This window comes from Misgurnus anguillicaudatus, chromosome 23 (genome assembly GCF_027580225.2).
Source record: "Misgurnus anguillicaudatus chromosome 23, ASM2758022v2, whole genome shotgun sequence".
In the NCBI taxonomy this organism is placed as follows: Eukaryota; Metazoa; Chordata; class Actinopteri; order Cypriniformes; family Cobitidae; genus Misgurnus; species Misgurnus anguillicaudatus.
Genome location: NC_073359.2, coordinates 14,394,515 through 14,416,787, shown reverse-complemented (window position 1 = coordinate 14,416,787; position 22,273 = coordinate 14,394,515). Strand labels below are relative to the sequence as shown.

The window sequence follows — 22,273 nt, the reverse complement described above, 5'->3', positions numbered from 1 at the left end:
ATGTAGAATATAGGCTACAGTAAACTAACATGTTTTTTTTTTTATCATTTTCATGCTGTCATTTACATTTCCTTATATTTATAGCATATTGCTTTTCTATGTTTAATCTAAACTGTATTTTCTTAAAAAATACGTAAGTTTTATAGCTTCATACGGATCTTTCATTGTAGTTTTAATGTAATATGCGAGTTCGTGCTCATGTTTAGCGTTACAGAGCTGTTGCAAAGTCACGCACAGTCCTGTTTGATAATCCGCACCGCTGTGATTTGACAGAACACCTGACCAGTTATCCGACATCAGCAGCAATTTATTCCAGCATTCCACACCCGGCCTGTTTGACATAAAGAGCCCGACCCGGTCACACCGCAAATCGCGCAGCTAAATATAAACCTTTAACGTTCTTCAGACAGAGCTTAAACACAAATAAGCCATTTAAAAACTGCTACCTATCGGAATCGAGTCGAATTTTGGTCTTGTATGTTAGACCTGCAGTTTAGCCTACTCTTGCTTATTGAGTCCCGACCTGCATCTACAACGCAAATGACACGTTAATATTATTACACCCGTCACATCAAATATGCGGTTCACCCGCGGGTACGCCGATCCTGCTGTCTGAAAACATGAAACCGTCTCACCGTCTGCCTCAAGTTTTTATTACCAACGTCCGTCTCTTCCACGGGAATAATGTAAGTTTCCTTCCAAACAGATTTGACTATTAATGTCTTGCAGTCCCATATAAGTAGTATTCAGTGTTTAGCCTTTTGTTTTTGGACAAACATCTTATCATTTAATGTGAAACTTTGTGAGGGTCGATCTAAAGCACAGAAGATTGACTGACAGCTGAGCGGTCAGCAGCGCGCTGCGCTTATAGGGCTTGGGCGTCGTGACGTCATTACTTTTCGTGGCGGCCATGTTGATAGCCTCCTTTACTGCTGCGCTCCATGCTGCACTCTGTTTATAGACATACTTTCTCTCAATCGTGTGTCTTAATTTGATTAATTTGTCGTTATTTTTTAAACCATGGTTAACCGTTGCTGTATTAATAATAAAGTAACACATTAAAAGTAATTTACAAAACTTCATTATGTTTTATTCAATATCGGAAACCAAACATTAACCTCAACCCCTCAGTAATGTGTATACACAAGGCCGCCTTAATGCACGGGCTTACCTGGGCTGAAGCCAGGGGCCTCCCAAGTTCAAGGGCCTCCCAAGTTTGCGTTCATGACGAGCTGAAAATGTCATATTGTTTTGTAACTTGTCGGGTTTTCTGTCAATCACTCTAATTGCACGTTACATGGCTGCTGATTGGTCCGTTGTAACTTAACGTGAAATAAAATGTCAGCGGGACGCACCTATAGCCGACAGCTTAGGGCTGGCGGCAAAAAGAAGTCCTGCGGATATTTTTTGCTATCTGGGACGTAACATATTTTTTATTCCGCGTAATGTAATTAAGTGCGCGTTGTCAACTTGACATTCCTGCACGTTAGACTGAGTGTGACAGAGAAACGGGAAATAATCCACCAACAAATGAAAGAGTAATATCTGAAATTTCATAATAAGCACTAGTGAGGTGCAGCTCTCGCTCGTTCGCTCTCTGTGCTTGTTCAGCTGAGTCTCTGGCATGCAGAAGTCTCTGACCCGTGCACAAGAAACTGTGCCGCTAAATTAAGAAAGGAGTTCCCGCATATAATGCTGTTAGTTTTTATAAAGTTTAAGTTTACTCGCATTTATATCAGTGACGCGTGCGCAGCTGGAGCGATGTAGTTTGACGCAACGTCAGCTCACAGTACACACATCTGTTGGTAGAAAGACGAGAAAGAGACGCAACGGTAAAGGTGCAAGTCTAAGAAAGTAAAGAGCGACAAAACCATCTCAAATGATCATCCCCTGATAGCACCATTATAATCTCATTATCTAAAGATCTTATATACAGGTATGTTCCCTGTCTGTCTTGTGCATATTCATACTTGGTCGTTTTACATGCTTATGTATCAACACGTATGCATAAATACTAAATACAATGCATACTATATCTTCAATAGCCTACAAAATAAATCACTGATTAAAAAACAAGATTCTGTCTATAAAGACTTAGCTTTTGTTATCATTAATGCATTTAACAAGATTATGTCTATAAAGACTTATCTTTTGTTATCATTAATGCATTTTCACTTAACTTATTATATTTTTAAAACTGTGGTGAGCATTTAGTTAGTGAGTGGCAATTTTCTGCAAATTATATTCCAAAAATTATATAAACATAAAGCTTATAAACATATAAACTTTTACACATTTTGGTTTTATTTTCACCACAAGTTGCTGTGTGTGGTTGTTAAATAAATCTAATGTCTTGTGTTTATGCTCAAGTGGACTCAGTGATATGTTAATAACAATATTATGGTGTTTTCTGGCTCAGAGAGGGAAAACTCACTGTTGTATGTCTCGAAAGAAACTAATGCATTTTGTGATGTAGATTACCTAGATATTACACTTAAAAAAGAGACTATAAATCGACGGGAAGGGGGGCCTACAAAACCTCTTAGCCCCGGGGCCTTACATTAGGTTAAGGCGGCCCTGTGTATACATGACATATAAATGACATTTAAATATACGACAGTGAAGTATAACATCTGAATATTAATTTATATAGCTTATGTCAACATTGAACATAAGGGTAATGTCCCGGTTTACTCGCCCAAAATACGGGAAAATTTCAACATTGATCTTTCTGTTGCTAACCCTCTGCTGACAGCAAAAACTGCTGCATTAACTAAGCTAGTTGTGAAGCTAGGTCGTACCTGACTTTGCTTACAGATTGGCGTGAAATCGTGCTCTCACAACAACCACGCTTTTATCTTAAAAGGCTCTTTATTCACTCTTTTTTCATATGGATCCAAACCGTAAATAGTTCCGATTTTGTCCACATACCGGTCCCTTCTTCCCTGTTTAACGTATTCCAGTAAATTCCACATCCTTTTCCGGATTTTAACATCTTTTTTCTTTCTTTTAATTCTCCCAACTCTGCCGCTTATCCTAGTTCAACTTGCTGTATGTTTACATTCGCGAGGCCACCAACATGGCCGCCACGTCCCAGAATGCAACGCGGCGCACAAGCCCTATAGTCTATATTCTGAATAACTAATGGCCTGATAAGTTGATAATATGAGTACAGTGATTCCAAATGAATGTCCAAAAAACTTGTTATATGTTAAATCGAAAGTTTAATCATGTCTTTTCTCGCAGCCCAGCGCTGCGTCCGTGTATATTCACATGTGAAAAGCATACGCGTGATGACCTTGCAACTTAAATTACCCTAAATTTATTGCCATACAGATAAAAGTAAAATAACATTCGAAACTGAAAATTGTTTTTTTTTTATTTGTGTAAACTCACAATAAGGAGAAAACCTTGTGCTTATTTAAAATCATTAAAAACATGACGTGCTTTCTGCTGCTTTGGTTTAACAGCGCCTCACAAAAAAAGAACAGCAACTCAAATACTTTTTTATTCGTTTTGTCAATCTGATAATTATAACATATTTCGTGTAGGCTTATTTATTTTATTATTATTTCTCAAAACAGAGACGTAGCCTAATCATCATCTGTTGATTTAACCCTTAAACAGGCAATGTGCACCACGGGATACGCTCTCTTCAGTGTCTTGTTTGGGGCATAAAAAAGATTTATCAATCAAATCCTTCTATCAGTTATCAAACCTTGGTCTGTCTTGAATATGTGGGTAACATTATTTGCTTCAAGTTTTTTTTTATTGATTGGTCAGCCACCGGTTTTGCAGAACAGTCAGATTTTGTGGTAAGAAAATGAATATTACTCTTACTTTTCTTCTTTAAAAAAATATTAATACTGCTAATATTAATTGTGAACATTGTCTTAAGGTGCTGAAGAAGAAAATTCGGTTATATGTTGTTTATCAGGGGTGCAAACTCATCAGGGGTGAAAAAGGTGACAAGACACAAGCGCTCTTATATAAGCGGATACGCGGCTTGCACGCTCCTCTTAAACAGAAACAGGTATATAGCGCATATAGCACTGTTGTCAACGGCTTAAAATCACTTAACTTAAAACTGCGGTGTGTGAACAAATGTTAAGCTTTATGACCACGCGCACAGCAACGTGACGTGGGCGCGTAACCTCAAATGAGAAAATACTACGAGTTAAGTATGTGCACTCAATCTGCAGACTGCTTAAACTTCGACAGCAAATGAGGTGGCTATAAATTGTAAAACATAACCCGCCAAACTGGCTAGTAATTTGACATCGTTACCACAATAGCTGGACATGATTTTCATAATTTCATTTACTGCTACCATGTCGCAGACCCCCCTCACCCCTCATTTTCAAAAACTCATCGGATCTAGACGAATCACAAGAATGACCTATTTTGTATCAAAAAACGGCGAATTTCGCCGAAAGGTGACAAGTTTGCACCCCTGGTTTATATTGTTATTTAGCACATTTTGAAATATACGTATCCCTGAGATACATTGCCTGATTAGGGTGATTAGGGTATAAAAAAGGGATTAACCACAATATGGCCTATCTTTGTATTTTGAGTTGAAAAAATTTAATAAATGATCAAATTTGCAGATTAAACTGATATTCGTATATTTAGATGACTGCATCTTAGTATTTTAACTGGATATTTTCTTTCGCGGCTTCACAACAGCTAATTTTATGGTATAAGGAATGATATGGAATATGAGTTATAGAGTCAATACCAATGAATTCTTCAGATTTTGAGAAAAGTGATGAAGATGAAATTTTTTGTGACAGTGCAGTGGTGTATTAGAACCAAGAAATGTAGGTAATTTTCCTCATGCTAGGCATGCATTCCTCTAAATTGCAGCCAACAAGAGGCCTCTGCATGAAACACATATAGACACATATAGTTTACATTGAGGGGTAGTTCAGGTAGTATGCAAAATTAATCAATTCTTAAATAATTTACCAAACTAGTATTATCTAAAAAATATATATTTTTTGCAGGTGGAGCAGAAAAAGCACCAACGAAGCCAATGAAGACATTTAAAAACTGCTCATTCTTAGTTAGGCCTACTTACATTTAGTTGTGTTATTTACATGCAATGTTACTAGTAAACCTGTTGTTTACACAGTTTAAAATGGATGAAAAAATATATATGGCATGTTTTAGAGCAAGAGAGGAAGTCAAATCACATAATTTTTGCTGCAAATAAAAAATAAATTTTGATGACTTAATCCTTTTTTTATACCTTAATAGGGCAATGTTTTCCGGGAGTTACAACTCATAAAATCCTGAATATATCAAATATTTTAAAAATTCCAATGAATATCTATTACATAAGTCTAGATGGTACAAAAAATGTCATGAAATTATTTTTTGCTCATCGTTTTCCACTCTTGCCTGTTTAAGGGTTAAATCTATTTGTGCATGAAACTAAACCCATGAGGGAAATGATGATATTTTAGGAGATTTATTTATTATAAATGAGTGAACAACGCGAATCCAGAAAGGAATTTATTCTTTAAAACAGCCAGTCTGGCAGGGCGGACATTTCGGTAGCTTTATTTATTTCGCGAGCTGCCGTCGTGGGTTTTGTCTAGAAGGGATACAGAAAATGCCGAAAAGTTTAGGATTAGATTTGGAGGTAGGATTTTTAGGATGAAAACAGCGGCTAAATGAGAGACAAATGCATCCTACAATCCTGTGAAATTTTGTGTTTAGAGTTGGGTTTGGGTGAAGGATTAGGATAAAACAGTGCTCATCCGGCGAGATTTCGTTTGCTGTATCCCTTCTATCCACAACCGCAGGCGTGGCGGGGATGTTTTAGGCGTGGCGGCCTGCCACGGTTGAATGTATATAGCGGAAACACTGTGAAATGTTGTTCCAGGGTCAACATAACGTTGCCCTGAGGACATCAACCACTTGGCAAAATCAGGAGAGCCGTGACTTGACGCGAACTAGCCCCGCACCTCCTTCTCATACTTGTGAGTGACAGCTCTTCTCTGAGCAAACACTCCAAAGTCCCGAATAGATTAATTGATCGCATGGTGACAATGATATGATTTGGCGCGAGGTACAGATGAGCGATTTAAATCCGCATTCCGTTTGCTCGTTGTCCCGGATATTGCGGCTCATGGTTGCTTAACGCATGAGAATCGCAGGCAATTTTTTTGCCAGCTCTATTGTGGACTGGGACATAGTTGTCGGCGATTCTTCCTATGCAGTGTGAAACCCCCTGTCGCCAATCCATCATGCAGTATGAAAACAGCAGCAACTGAACGCTACCCCAGATAGTCACGCAGTGTGAAAAGATCTGTGACCTATGGGTTCAGATTTGTTTTGTATTTCTGAATAAATATACTATGATCCACAAATAAATAGAGAGAGTTTCATAAATATTTTTTAAATCCACAAATGCACAACAAGCGAACCATAAATATATGTTAGACGTTTCATAAAAAGGAAGGAAATTCAAAAATAAATAAAATGGGATTTGCAAATGAAAAAATATTTATAAATATATATTTTTATTTTATTTATATGTGAATGGCTTCCCGCGCATTGGTGGATCGCTTTCTGTGCATTTGTGAATCGCTTTCTGTGCATTTGTGAATTGCTGCACACATTTGTGAATCTGAAACATTTCTAACGTCAAAACGTGCACAAGAATCCACAAACAGGTGGACTCCGCCCACCGTCTACTCCAGCCAATCAGACAACAAGCACACTGTGCTGACCAATCGTGGAAAGATTTCCCTCCAACCAATCACATTTTGTTTTACTGTTAGGTCGGGAACACACAGTTGAATTTCATCAGGCAATCTTTTGTAGGCTGCATACATCATCATCTTATATTAGAAAATTAACTATTATAAAGTTGACTATTATTCTTAGTTAGTCGTTAATTGTTGTGAAATGCTTATGATTTGCGGATGTAATGCTCAGTTAACTTAAATTAACCAGACGTGATGACTTATGCAGCCTGCATATGCGACCTCCGGAGGAGGTCCAATTGAGGAACGGGCACTGTTGACAGTTGTCAATAATTCTTTACTAGGGGTTCTCTTAATACACTTTGTGGTAAGGTATGTCAAGGTTAATATTTGTCAAATTAAATTGATTAAAACCGGTTTTTAGCAGTAGTTTACTCCACACGTGGCTTTTTGGTTTCTTCTGTTGCCGTGTTTGTTTCCTGGCTGACAGTAACTAAGTTTAGCATTTTGTAAATTCTGTTAATATAGCATATAGCCTTTCTTGAAATAATCCGGCTACAATCTTAAAGACGTCTTGGTTTCAATTTTGCTTATCCCTTATGTAATATCAAACTCCTGTTCTCAGGAAATTTTAATCCTTTTAAGGTTCCATTTTAATGTGAGGTGGAAATTGGAAAGGCTTGTATAGTTTGGTCTGTTCCTGATTATTTATATTATTTGACTAAATTATCAATAGTTGAAGAACAAAATACTGTTTTATTAGATTGTAATCTATAGGTTGGAATAATACTTTATAACCCATTATATTTACTATTAATTTAGTAATTTCCCTGGTTTTTCTTCTTTCTTGTAAAGCTGTTTTGAAGCAATGCAACTTTGTAAAAAAACGTCTCGGTTACTATCGTAACCTTGGTTCCCTGAGAGACGGGAACAAGACATTGCGTCCGCTGACGCTATGGGTTAACTCCTCCCACTTCACCAGACACTGAAATCTTATTGAACAACGCCATTGCAGGGCACTGGCCAATCGTCGCCGACCGCGTGACCGCTAGAAGCGTATAAAAAGTGTTAGAGCGACAAGCACGAGTATTCTCGACTGAACGAAAATACAGATGGCTAACCGCGAACTCGGCGCATAACGCAATGTCTTGTTCCCGTCTCTCAGGGAACCGAGGTTACGATAGTAACCGAGACGTTCCCTTTCGAGAGCGGTCTCTCGACATTGCGTCCGCTGACGCTATGGGAACAGTGTTCAAACACGCCAAGAGAGCGGGGAACCAGCCCAGCAACGCTACGTAGTAAAAGAAACAGCCAATAATATTCTGAAACGCAGCGGCCATACCCCTAGAGGGGCGTGTCTGACCAATAAGGTAGCGATATTCCCGAGGTATGAAATTTGCATCTCTCAACCTAAGGAACGTGAATCCTCATCACTACACTGCTAGGGTAGAAAGACAATTAATTTGGGTGTAAATACGAAAAGTAAATAACACACGAGTAGTAAATAGCATGGCTTTGCCGGGCAAATTGCAGTTAATGTAGATTCACAACACAGAGTTAACGGCCTTAGCGGTAACGCCGTGTATGCGAGCGTCGTCTTTGCAAAGATGACCTGGTGGAGCCCAGGGTAGAGAAATGCACAAGCACACATACATATTATCCACCGAATGACGCAGGCATCTATGTAAAGTCAAGACGACCTGCGAGAACACACTGCTGCCATTACATCAAAGCATAAGAGTGGTGAGTACTCACCGACAGGACTTTCGCAGCTAGAGATTGCATATTTAGCAAATAAAACCTTGCAAAGGTGTTATGAGAAGCCCAACCCGCTGCACGACATACATCCTGAATAGTGGTACCTTGAAACCAAGCCCATGAAGAGGCAATAGCTCTCGTAGAGTGAGCCCTGATGTTGAAAGGGGGCTCTAGTCCACTGCTCTCGTAAGCGAGCGTTATAGCCTCCACTACCCAGCGCGAGGGCCGCTGTTTAGACACCGCTCTGCCTTTAGCAGCGCCGCCATAGCAAACAAACAGTTGATCCGACGCTCTAAATTCAGCCGTACGGTTCACATACATTCTCAGAGCTCTGACCGGGCAAATCACCTCTCAGTTAGTCGCGTCCTATGATGTTGCAGGTGCTGCAGATATCGCCGTTAGTGATATTACCTGATCTTGGAAGGGAGTGGAGAGAGATTTGGGTACATATCCAACCTTAGGTCTTAGGATAACATTACAGTCAGCCGGACCGAAACGCATGCAGTCCTCGTTGACAGCGAGCGCTTGTAAATCCCCAACGCGTTTCGTTGTAGCTAGGGTGAGAAGAAGAGCTGTTTTGATGGATAGATCTTTGATAGAGCTAGACTCCAGCGGTTCAAACGGTGCTCGAGAAAGCGCATTCAGCACTATGTCTAAATCCCATGGCGGTACCGAAGGGGTACGGCGTGGTCTTAATCTTCTCGCGCCTCTTAGGAATGGAACGACGAGCGCGTTCCTCCCTATTGATTGTCCCTCCAGGGGGGGGCGTAACGCAGCAATAGTGGCCACATAGACTTTTAGAGTCGACGGTGAGCTGCCGGCGTCCATTCTATGTTGCAGGAAAAGTACAATATCCGACACAGGGCAATTAAACGGGTCAATGCTGTTACTATGACACCATCTTTCGAACACCTTCCACTTAAGGTCGTACAAGCGTCTTGTAGACGGAGCACACGCCTCAGTCAGCGTGAACGCCGCTCGACGCGAGAGTTCGCTCGTGTTATCTACGATCCTCTCACCTTCCAAGCGTGTAGATTCCACAGTTCCGGGTTGGGGTGCCAGACTGAGCCCTCTACCTGAGACAGCAAATCCCTCCTCAAGGGAATCTGCCATGGGGGGCTTATTAGCATCTCTCTCAAGTCCGGATACCATGGTTGGTTCGGCCAGTCCGGCGCGACTAAAATCACCGTAGCTCCTTCTTCCCTGATTTTGCACAATACTAGCGGTATGAGCTTTATAGGAGGGAAGGTATACAGACTGACTTTTGGCCAGCGCGACGTCAACGCTTCCCCTTGCAGCGGGGCGTCCGTGAGCGAGAAGAACAGTGGGCAGTGTGTATTCTCGCTCGTCGCAAAAAGGTCTATCGAAGCTCTCCCAAACTGGTCCCAGATCAGCTGAACCGAGTCGGGATGAAGCCTCCATTCTCCGTGGGGAAGGCCGTTCCTCGATAACATATCCGCGCCCTTGTTCAAAGCGCCTGGAATATGCGCTGCTCTGATAGATAGCAAGTGACGGTCCGCCCATTGTAGGAGGCTGGCTGCCTGCTCGAATAGGGCTTTCGAATGAACACCACCCTGGTGATTTATGTAAGAAACCACCGTCGTGTTGTTCGTCCGCACTAGAACATGTTGACGCTCGAGTTGCGGTTGAAATGCCCTGAGCGCTAACATTACCGCTCTTAATTCCAGCCGGTTTATGTGCCAATCTCTCATCAGGTCTGACCACGTACCGGACGCGGGTGTGCCCTGGCAGACTGCTCCCCAACCTGATGTCGACGCATCCGTGGTGACCACTAAGCGAGAGGCTATCTGACCTAGGGGGGCTCCGATACTGTAAAGGGTCGGATCGCGCCACGGTTTCAGAGTGTTGACACAGCTGTGTGTCACGTGAACTCGCATGCACGTCGATGCCCACATATTTGGCGGGACTCGATCTTTTAGCCACATCTGTAACGGACGCATGTGAAGCAATCCTAGATGACAAACCGGGGCGGCTGACGCCATTAGACCCAAAAGCCTCTGAAACTCCCTCAGGAGGACAACCCGGCCGGGTCTGAAGCGACGCAGATACAGCGTCAATGTTTCTACACGTTGTTGTGATAGATGAGCATGCATCGATGTAGAATCCAACCGAACGCCCAGGAATGAAATGGAGTGACTCGGAACGAGTTTGCTTTTCTGAGCATTGATTTGCAGCCCTAACGACTCTAAGTGGGGAAGCAATGCTTTTATGTGACTGATCAACAGATCGCGCGATTGAGCCATAATCAGCCAGTCGTCCAGATAATTCATAATGCGCATCCCACTCGCTCTGAGGGGGGAGAGAGCTGCATCCATGCATTTCGTGAATGTACGTGGGGCTAAAGCTAGTCCGAAGGGGAGAACGGAGTATTGATAGCTCGTGCCTTCGAACGCAAACCTCAGAAAACACCTGTGGCGGGGGGATATCTGAATGTGAAAGTAAGCGTCCTTTAGATCAATCGACGCGAACCAGTCCCCAGGGCGAATTTGCGCTAGGATCTGTCTCACGGTTATCATCTTGAATGCACGTCTGCGTAGCGCGCAATTGATGGGTCTCAGATCTAGTATCGGCCGTAATCCGCCGTCTTTCTTGGGTACTACAAAGTACCGGCTGTAGAAATCGCTCTCTAACTCGCTGTGAGGGACTCGTTCTATCGCTCCTATTGCGAGTAGGTTTTGTACCTCTTGTCTCAGGATTGGGGCATTTTGAGGTGCTGTTAATGACGATACCACACCTTTGAAACGGGGCGGTCTGCGTCTGAACTGTAGAGAGTAACCGTGCTCTATTATGCTCAATATCCACTCTGACACACCGGGGATAGCTTTCCACGCGTCTAGAAATTGGCTGAGCGGGCGAAGCGGGCGGTGCGTTAACGCATGCAACGTGTTTTCTACGTTCGCGCCGTACCTTTGCAACGTTAGAGGTGTGGGCAGAGGAACGGTGCGTAGAAACTGGTTCTCGTTTAACGGCTCGTTGGCGGTGTTTGAGTTTGATTGACAAGCACTCTGTATGTTTTGCAAACTCGCGCTGCCTTCCGGCAGGGCATCCGTCTCTGCATAAGGGCTGTGAGGAGGAAATAGCTCTTTTTGTGATGATGTTTGTATCTTTATTACATTTGCATTCACACAAACAACATTTACATAACTGAACTTGTCGCCCACAGGAACAGAGGGGGGCAGAAAAACCCGTTGCGTTGACGCTTGCCCCTCCACGAGCGATCTCCTCCTCTCCTTCTCGTCAGGAAGAGGGCTTCCTCGCCTGAGGCTGCCCGCCACCGCGTCGAGGGCTCCGACCACGTCCGTGACGTTTCCTCGGCTGGAACTGCCAATCAGGCTCGGTACGAGCGGGTGCGGTGTAGCCAGCCTGAGGTTGCTTAGAAGGACGCTGCGCTGATCGCGGGGCAGAAGTAGAACGCGATCTGGCGGTCTCTTGGTAAGATGAGCGTCTGGGGAGCAGCTGGCTCATAGCTCTCGAGCGTTTCTGCGCCTCCGAAAAACGCTCAACAACAAACTCCACGGCGTCACCGAAGAGGCCGGCGGGAGTAATTGGAGCATTAAGCAAAGCCTTTCGCTCGTTGTCCTTCAGCTCAGCTAGGGTAAGCCACAGGTGACGGTGAAGGACCAGTAAAAATCCCATGGATTTTCCGAAGGCTTGAGCGGAGAGCTTCGTGGCCATCAGCGCAAAGTCCGTGGCAGCGCGGAGGTTACGGACGGTGTCCGCATCGACGGCACCGTCCAGCGACTGTAAAATCTTCGCCTGGAAGACCTGGAGAATGGCCATAGCGTGGAGCGCCGCCACCGCCTCCCCAGATGACGAGTAGGCTTTTTCCGCCAGGTGGGCCGTCATCCGACACGGCTTCGACGGCAGTCCGCGATCAGCGCCGAGAGTTGCGGAAGCAGGACAGAGGTGCGCTGCCACGTTCTCCTCTACAGGGGGAATGCGCACGTAACCGTGGGCTTCCACCTCATCGACCTGGGAAAACATCCCCGGAGCATGGACGCGCGCCGACTGGGGCACAGACCACGATTTAGAGACCTGATCGTGAACGTCAGGGAAGAAAGGTGTCTTCCTCCTCGGAGCGGCCTGCTGGCGGCCCGATTGGAGAAACCAGGAATCCAATTTGCACTTAGCCGGCTCGTCGGGTGAGGTCCAGCTAAGATCCAACTCCTTTGCTGCCAACTCCATAATTCTGGAAAGCTCCGATTGGATGTCCATGTGACTCGGACGCTCAGGCTCCGTCTCCGACCAGCTAGTCGACGCCGACAGGGACATGTTGTCGTCATCCTCCTCCGTCACTCCAAAAGAGACGGCAACATGAGATGTAGAAGGGGGGCGGAAAGCATCCTTCGTGACGACGACGGGAGGTTTTGGCGGGGGAACGCTGCAAACAGAGCTACCGCCGTCATCGTCCCGACGAGGAGCAAAGGAAGTAGATGGTGGGGGACCCGCCGGCGGCACGGAGGCGGCGGCGGGCACATCCCCGGCGAGACTTCGTGCAACGGCTCTCCTAGTCTTGAGCACTCGAATCGGGAGGTCGGCGCAGTGCTCGCATGTAGAATCCTCGAGCGCCGTCTCGGCGTGCGCCAACCCCAAACAGCCGATGCAGTGCTCATGGGAGTCCGGCTGCTCCAAAGGTCCCGCGCAGAGAAGACAGGTAGTCGATTTTGTAGTTTTGATAGAAGATGTCATGCTGAGTGAAGAAGAGAATACTGGCGCTCGTCGCTCTAACACCGCTTTTTATACGCTTCTAGCGGTCACGCGGTCGGCGACGATTGGCCAGTGCCCTGCAATGGCGTTGTTCAATAAGATTTCAGTGTCTGGAACACTATATAAATAAATCTGGCTTGGCTTAAAATTAAATTTACACCCCATTTAGAAATTACAGATGTGTGTGTGTGTGTGTGTGTGTGTGTGTGTGTGTGTGTGTTTGTTTACATTTAATATTTAATTTACTTAAGATATTGTGTTCTTTATAAATCTGTACTACTTATTTCAGCACACTCTAACAAATGTCTGCATCTAAGCTTACACAAAGGATTAGCTTATTTATTTATTCCTTCAAATTATTGATTCATAAATAAATGAATTCATTACACATTTCATTCATTCACTCATGTCTACTGCAATTGCTGATTGAGCAACATGGCATTGACCTTCAGGCCTTGTTCATTAACACAGTATGACAAAAAATTAAATATCCTCTTGAACTTGAAATATGAACACAAATTCATCCTTTACTTCAGAGAATTCCCCACTCAGGACCTTCCAGAGGGCATTTTGTTGATCATCTGTAACACCTGGTCAAGTAAAGATGCAAGTCGTAAAACATATAAAAATCACATGAAATGATATGTAGCGTCTGTCATATCCCTTTTAGGCAAACATCTACATTAGCTGAATGCACCCCCACTCCTAAAAAACACACACAATAAAAAACAAATAGCATACCAGTTGTTTGATTGCATACTTGTGTAAAAATCCATCTTACTTCTATGAATTTTACTGTTAATGACAGTAAGAGCATAAGCTTGTTCAGAGCATAAAGGGAAAGTTAAAACAACACTGTAAGACTATCTAACAGCTTTGACATATTAAACCTTCTTGACATTTAGATGTAGACACCACAGGGATTTCTTGTTCATTTAAAAGATACCATATTGCATAATGTGTGATTAAATGATCAGTTCTGTAGTAGGAGACGAGGTAAAACACATTTGTTTTGTCATGTCATAATAAAATGTACCACGTTAGATACAAACTATCTGTAAGCAAATGTCACTACATAACTATAATGGTAGCGAAGACTACTCTGAAGTGTAGGGGGCTAGTTACGAATGAATATAGCAGTGTACCAGGGTGTCTGTCAGAACACAATAGAGCGCGTTGAACCAACTTGAGCTGTTTATTAGGCACACAAGAGAACATACATTAGATAGGAGAGAGCCAGCATTCAGTATTTATGAGGTAGCACACACCGCACAGAACTCTGAATGAGAGGCACAACTTGGATAGCAGAGCAGTCGTTGATGAAGGTAATGGTGAATATTGGTAGTAGAGTAGTCCTTTAATGAAGCTCTGCACAGGATGAGGGTATGCTCCTTAAAGAGAGATAGGCCAGAGCTGTATTTATGAGCTTGGTTGCATGGCATGTGAATGGAGATGCATGAGTGCCTGGCTATATTTGAGAGCTTAGCCAGATCATAGGCAGGTGTAGATGTGGTTTCCTGCAACAGATTACAACAGGATTCCCAAAGTAACACTAATGCTAATAAACATACATAACGTATGAGGGTAGAAGCTGTAGCTAATTTGTCAATGTTATCAAAATAACATAAACAGACGTGTCTCAAATGACACATTTTTCACCATAGCAGTGTTTACACAACGCATGTAATATAACTGACATTATTACAGGATAAACACATTGATGAACAGCAAAAGAAAGTGATTTATATGACGTTACAGCGTAGTAGATTCACAGTTTAGCTAATAACATGTTAGTGCTATTAATAACGGAAATTTTAATAAAAAAACCCATGCAAATCTAACTGTACTCACTCTAATGACGCACATGAACACACCGCGTAACAATCTGGTGCTATCGTCTCCACAACAACACGATTCATGCCTCACACAGCGAGACACTTGTACAAAACTAGCGCTCTTCCGCCATTGCTTTGAGTGAGCGATACTCGCTGTCATAATAAAAGTCCTCCTCCGTCTGGGTCTTTTGCACAATGTTCCTAGAAAAGACTCTGTGATTGGTTGAAGGGAGATCGTGCCACGATTGGTCAGCACAGTGTGCTTGTTGTCTGATTGGCTGGAGTAGACGGTGGGCGGAGTCCACCTATTTGTGGATTCTTGTGCACGTCTTGACGTTAGAAATGTTTCAAATCCACAAATGCACAGAACGCGATCCACAAATGAGTGCAGCAATTCACAAATGCACAGAAAGCGATCCACAAATGTGTGCAGCGATTCACAAATGCACAGAAAGCGATCCACAAATGCGCAGGAAGCCATTCACATATAAATAAAATAAAAATATATATTTATAAATATTTTTTTCATTTGTAAATCCCATTTTATTTATTTGTGAATTTCCTTCCTTTTTATGAAATGTCTAACATATATTTATGGTTCGCTTATTGTGCATTTGTGGATTTAAAAAATATTTATGAAACTCTCTATATTTATTTGTGGATCATAGTATATTTATTCAGAAATACGAAACAAATCTGACCCCATAGTGACCCGACTACTTTGAAAATTATGCAGTCTGAACTCGGCATTACGTTCAATAAAAAACTTAAAGTAAGTACATTAAAAGCTTCATTTTTGAAAAGTTGTTTGAAATGGATTGAATGATTATTTAAAATAATTTTGGAGATTTTTGAATTGCCTAAATCATAAATGCAGCCGGGTTGAAGCCTGCAGTAATGTTTTTCATTTATGTTATCTTAGCAGTCCACTCTGCATACTTGTTTTCGAGAATGCAGCACTCCTGTTGCTGTTTGTTATTCTGCATGAAACTTCATGCCAGTAAATAAGAAATTTTGCTGACTTGTGCATTTCAAGCGATCTCTTTAAATTCGTCCGTTATTTGGAGTTGAAAATGGAAATGTCGTTTTTTAGACATGGAAAAATGATGAACACTTATGTCTTAAAGGACAAGTTTGGTATTTTACACTTAAAGCTCTGTTTTCAGATTGTTTATGATGAAATAGAACATTTTTGACTGAAATTTGGACATATGCTGCTGGCCCAAGAATTTTCAGTTTCTGTGGTATTAACCCCCCACCCTCACAAAGACTGCATAGGTGCACTGGAACAATCCTTCCTAAAATGCATTAAACTTTTGTTTACAAAGATGTGAAACTCACTGATTGGGTGTCACTGATATGCTCACACAAAAATCGCTCCAAAAGATGCTTTCCCACAGGTTTTATCATAGTTTTTGTCCAACTCCATTGACTTGTATTAGATGTGCTGTGTGGTATGGTATTACTCCGCCACCGGAAACGGAGTTGTTTGTATTCTTGCAATTGGCAAAGGTGGATTATCGCCACCAACTAGAGATGGTCCGATACCATTTTTCTCATCCCGATACCGATTCCTGGGCTCAGGGTATCGGGCGATACCGAGTACCGATCTGATAACATAAAGGTGTATTAAAAAAATGGTATCGGATCGGTACATGGGTTCAAGTACTCGCCAATTCCGATGCCAGAATATTTGTGGTATCGGCCGCATTTCCGATACTGGTATCGGAACAACTCTACCACCAACTGGGCTGGAGTGTCTATTATTCAAGCTCTCAATGGAAAAATGTACGGGTGTGAGGCATTTGGAAAAATATGCCCACAAGTTTACAATGAATGGAAAAAAACATGTGTTGGAAAGCATCTTTTCAAGCGATTTTTGTGTGAGCATATCAGTGAACACCCCAGATGACTCGGTGAGTTTTACGTCTTTGTAAACGAAAGTTAAATGCATTTTAGGAAGGATTGTTCTAGTGTACCTATGCAGCAATTGTGTGGGTGGGGGCGGGGGTTGATACCACAGAAACCGAAAATTCTCGGGCCAGCAGCATATGTCCAAATTTCAGTCAAAACCGTTCTATTTCATCATAAACAATCTGAAAACAGGGCTTTAAGTGTAAAAATACCAAACTTGTCCTTTAAAAATAAAAAATAAAATTCACAAAAGTGACAGCCCTACAGAGAATTGCACCCTAAATAATCCACTTTTTGCCACCAACTATAAGAACAGATTATCAATAATATTCACTTTCGGACCGCTTGGCTCTAGTAGTAATTTACAGGAACGAGTACTAGGAGGCTTACTATTTTCCTGGTTGCATTTGCACTAGCAGTCGGGACTCCAGGGGTGTGATTCTTCCGGAAAAATCCGGAATTCCGGCTTTTCCGACCTGAAAATGAGGCTTTTGTGAATCATGCAAATCCATTTTTTTGTGTTTATGTGGGGGGGAGGGGGGTTGCAAGGCACCGTTATAAATGGCCACATATCACTGACTCCGCAAGTAGTCTATTTATTTGTCACGATCGAACTTCAATTCAAAGCAGAGCTCACCAAAGAGCTTGCAGTCAGATCCGGCGTGTGGTCTTGGCTGCGAATAAAAAATGTAAAGCCAATGTTGATATTTGAAATCACCTAAACAAACACGCCCCTACCCCAATAGAATCTGGACCTTCTGTTGATAGACCCGCCCCACACATACGCAACCCAGGCAACGATGACAGTTAGTAGACACGCTCCTTACTGCTGATTGGCTATAAGTGTGTTTTGGTAGTCGGCCCGTCTCCTTTTCCAAAGCGTTTTTCAAACATCGTGGACTCCGCCTTTAAGAGAACCTGCTTGCTTGCGTTTGCTGCTTTTACAAAACTGTCCGTTTCAAATTAGACCGCTATATGCCAGTAATGTAAATATCAGATTTCTCCTCGAGGTGAAATGCTGTCTCGCAATATCAATATAAAGTTGGGTTTGTGTCAAAATGTTTGCTTGCATTATTATTCTGTAATCACTCACGTTAACGCACGCATATAAGTTACGCGAATCAGATCCAACGTCATCCTGACGAACACACGCCTGTATTTGCTCCTCTTAATAGTTTGTGAATCTAGCAGTAATGCTTGCGATTACAGAATAATATAATGACAAACACACACATTCATGGATCTGGTTTCCCTGTGTGTGTGTGTGCGTGTGCGCACGCGTGTGCGTGTGAAATGCGTAGCCCGACTGTGCCAAAAGAACTATGCAAATGACAAATGCACTTGACTGCCTTTCCAGAAAGTCACAACATTTGAATTAAGTAACTTTAATGTTACAGTATCCACTTTAAATTCAGCGTTCAAATGTTGTAATCAATAATTAATCGGTATTAAATGTCCCCTCTAATTATTCTATAAACATTAAACATGTTTTGACCAATGGCAAATCTCATTTATCATGTTGTGTATGTGGTTTGTGTGCCTTATTATTATTATTATTATTATCATCATATGCAACCAAAGATTTTGCTAAAAGGGCACAAATTTGTTTACAAGAACATAAAAATCCTCATAGATCTAGTCACTTATTTGTACTCTCAAAATGCACCGCATTGATGTATTTACCTTTAAAAGCACAAAATGATTTTGTTCAGTCTGATGCAGTGGCAAGGCTACATAATGGTCAGGGTGGCACTTGCCCATGCTGATTGACGATTGGCCACTCGGATCGATCAATTTTGAGCTCAAATTATATTTCAACTGTATTTCATTATATATATGTGTGCGCGTGCGTATGTATGTCGCCACGTCATGGTAGGTATGCCGTATATTTTCCTGCTTTTTTGTCCCTTGCCAATCACACCTATGGACGTACTCAGTGATTAGCCTGGTCCAACCAGACTCTTGTACATTCATTTCATTCGTACAGAGAGTCTGGCCACGCTCCATTGCAAAGCGTTACTTCCGATAAGGAGGGTCCTCTGTTGAAGTTTAAAACTATTGGATCTGCCCAGAGTCACTCAGGATCTGCCATTGGTGATCGCTAACGTGTGGTTGTCACGTATATCATGCACCGAAACTGTCCGGAAACAACAAGTCAGAATAATCAGATAAACAAAACTAAGCAAACCTGGTTCTTGCTCCGGCTTTAACTTCTGTATATTCGTCAGTTTGCAACAACGGAACGAATAGCTTTTTTTTGCAGGAGAAAACAAAACTCTACAGAGCAGTCCCAGACGTAGTACTGAAGCGAAATGAAAATTAAGCGGAAGCACGTAGGAGGGCGGAGCCAGGCTACTCAGTGATGTCCTTATAATACACATTTGCAAATACTTACATGCTGTCGCCTCAGTGTTTACCATTCATTGACAAGATGGTGACCCACTAAAGTTTATTTTGTTCCACCACAGTCTTAAAATGTGCCAAATTTTGTTTCGTAATTCCGCCATTGTTCATAGCCAAACAAAATCTGTCCCCCCTCTCTGTTGCACACCAACATATACTGTATGTACGACTGCACGCCCTGTCACAAAGCCGCACCCCCCTCTGTTACTGTTGCCATGTCCGACAAGCTATGGAAAAATGACATGCTCATTTCAGACAGTCAGGATATGAACAGAACTTTTATAACATCAAATTCAGTAGGTCATCCTAGCTAGCATTAGTTAACTACACACTGTGGTTGTAACAATATAATGTGTTGTTAGTAGGGCTGGGCGATATGGCAAAAATGTGACCTCGAAATAAAAAATCCATATTGACCGATAACGATATAATATTCCGATATAAGATGCTAATACTTCCAGCTTTAAAAGTGTATGCCAACAATAACTGAAGCCACAAAAAAAGAGGGTTCATTAAATAAATGTTTTTTAGACAGCCAAACCACTTCCATATAACAGAATTTGTGCTACCTTTTTTTGTCCACAATTTCATCATCTTTGGATAATTATGTATTACACATAGGCCGGTGTATTTTGGCTGTCACTACAACAATGCTAGTGACCAGCAACCAAATCTTCATTTTTTTTACTTAATCATAAGACTATATTCAGCTACTGTAACTTTAAGACCCAAGACAGCTTTAAGACTGCACTGTTTCAATATACTGATAAACATACAGCTGTTTATATTCACTTAACCTAAAAAAGAAAACATTGTTTAGTGATCACACATGTGCCTTACTGCTCTCGTGAGCCCTCGTATCAGAGGAGGAACATAGCTATATGAGATATACACGCTGGTAAACAGATGTCAAGCGCGTCACATTGTGGAATGCATAGTCACACACTCGCGTGCACACCAAAGCTTTTACGCTCGTGGCCGGCGCATGTTTTTAATTGTTTCCAATGGAAGCTTGGCGTTCTTCGAAATAAGCCAGCAGCTAGCGGTTTTCTTCCACGCTGAAAGCCGCCGCACAGTGTTTTTTCCGCGTTCAGGGCTGAGCGCCGAGAGTTGAAAAATATTTAACTTCGAGTCAAAATCTCCGCTTGTCAAAGTCAGTTCTCACACGGCCGTCCAATTACAGTGTAGGAGGGGCGGGACATTACCACAGCACCCAACCGACTCACAGCTGAAGTATCACAGCTACCAAACCACTCGGCTGAAGAAAGCTGGCACTCAGCTGAAAAAAACAGCTGGCATTTGGCGCTGTCCAGGCGTTTTCAGCCGCGTTTAAAAGTTTTGGTGTGCACAACCCCTACAGTATATTCACTGCAGCGGTGGATCGCCTACTTTATTTTATCTTTTCTAAATTTGTAAATGTCCTGTACTTTCAAAGCGGTGCAGACATGTGTGCGTGCAAGATGGGCACGAGAAGAAAGTACTGTACCTGCTGTACCTTTTCTGTCTGCTATACAGGCTTTAATGCAACCTGCTTGTGCTTTAATAAGGTGCTTGTCTTTGTTTGCGATCCATGACGAGAAACGGACGTAAGTCCAACATTACACAAAAGTACTGATCAATCCATATCGAGTAAAAATGTCCGGAGCTTATAATCGTTATCGATTTAAATTTCATTGCTATTCGATGTGATATCATTTATCGGCACAGCCCTACTTAAAGCCCTGTTTTCAGATTGTTTATGGTGAAATAGAACGGTTTTGACTGAAATTTCGACATATGCGGCTGCCTGAGAATTTTTGGGTGTTTGTGTTTCACCTCACACCTCTACAATGGGTTTAATGGTGCAATGGAACAACCCTTCCTAAAATGCATTAAACTTTCGTTTACAAAGACGTGAAACTCACCGAGTGGTCAGGGGTGTTCACTGATATGCTCACACAAAAATCGCTGCAAAATACGCTTTCCAACAACTGTTTTAGCATTCGTTGTTAACTTGTGGACCTATTTTTCCAAACGCCTCACACCCGTACATTCTTCCGCTTAGAGCTTGAATAATAGGCACTCCAGCCCAGGTGGTGGTGCTAATCCGCCATTGCCAATTGCAAGAATAGAAATAAAGTTCCTGGCGCGGAGTAATACCGTACCTCACAGCACATCTGATACAAGTCAATGGAGTTGGCAAAAACTACGATAAAAACTGTTGGAATGCGTATTTTGCAGCGATTTTTGTGTGAGCTTACAAATGAACACCCCTGACCACTCAGTGAGTTTCACGTCTTTGTAAACGAAAGTTTAATGCGTTTTAGGAAGGATTGTTCCAGTGCACCATTAAACCCATTGTAAAGGTGGGAGGTGAAACACAAACACCCAAAAATTCTCGGGGCAGCCGCATATGTCGAAATTTCAGTCAAAACCGTTCTATTTCATCATAACCAATCTGAAAACAGGGCTTTAGGTGTAAAATACCGAACTTGTCCTTTAAGTGATAAACCAACTATGTACTCTTCTTCTGCAATATTTTCTCTCTGCTGGAGATCCTACAAACAATGACTGCTATTATCTGGCACTTTATGTAGTGAACAAAGCTCTCGTATTTCTAATCAGAGTTGCATGTTATATTGTAAACAGTACAATAACAGCTTGAGAGAATGGCTGCGTTCACACGGTACCATAATACGGTTGTCAAACACGCACGTTCGGTTATTTACAGGTTTGACAACCGCATTCTATAACCGACCTCACACCCGTAACTTTTCGGGTTTCACAACCGTATTTACAGAGAAGCTGTGGCGTGTGAACGGAATCGCACTGGACAACCAGTTGTCTGTCACATCATTCGTTGCTCTTTGTGTTAAGATAACGTTGCAGTGCATGAAAATGACTGCAAACTATGCAGCAGAACTGCTCCATAAGGTT

At 42.3% G+C, this 22,273-nt stretch overlaps 1 protein-coding gene and 1 long non-coding RNA gene across 3 annotated transcripts in view; one reads left to right on the top strand and one right to left on the bottom strand.

The window, feature by feature from the left end:
• The window catches only part of ip6k1 (inositol hexakisphosphate kinase 1), a 105,984-nt gene that overhangs the window by 35,289 nt on the left and 48,422 nt on the right, over positions 1-22,273 (top strand). The window contains exon 1 of one of the 2 annotated variants that reach the window (XM_055216669.2): positions 13,032-13,152. The exons of the other annotated variant lie outside the window; for it this stretch is intronic. The gene's annotated coding sequence lies outside the window, so the exon portion shown is untranslated. Of the gene's footprint in view, positions 1-13,031; positions 13,153-22,273 lie in introns of those variants that run through there. 2 annotated transcript variants of the gene reach the window in all.
• On the bottom strand, positions 13,707-16,134 carry LOC141359485 (uncharacterized). Its single transcript, XR_012365954.1, has 2 exons — positions 15,057-16,134; positions 13,707-14,722 (listed from the first exon to the last, which is right to left on the bottom strand). It is a non-coding gene; the product is annotated as an uncharacterized lncRNA (long non-coding RNA).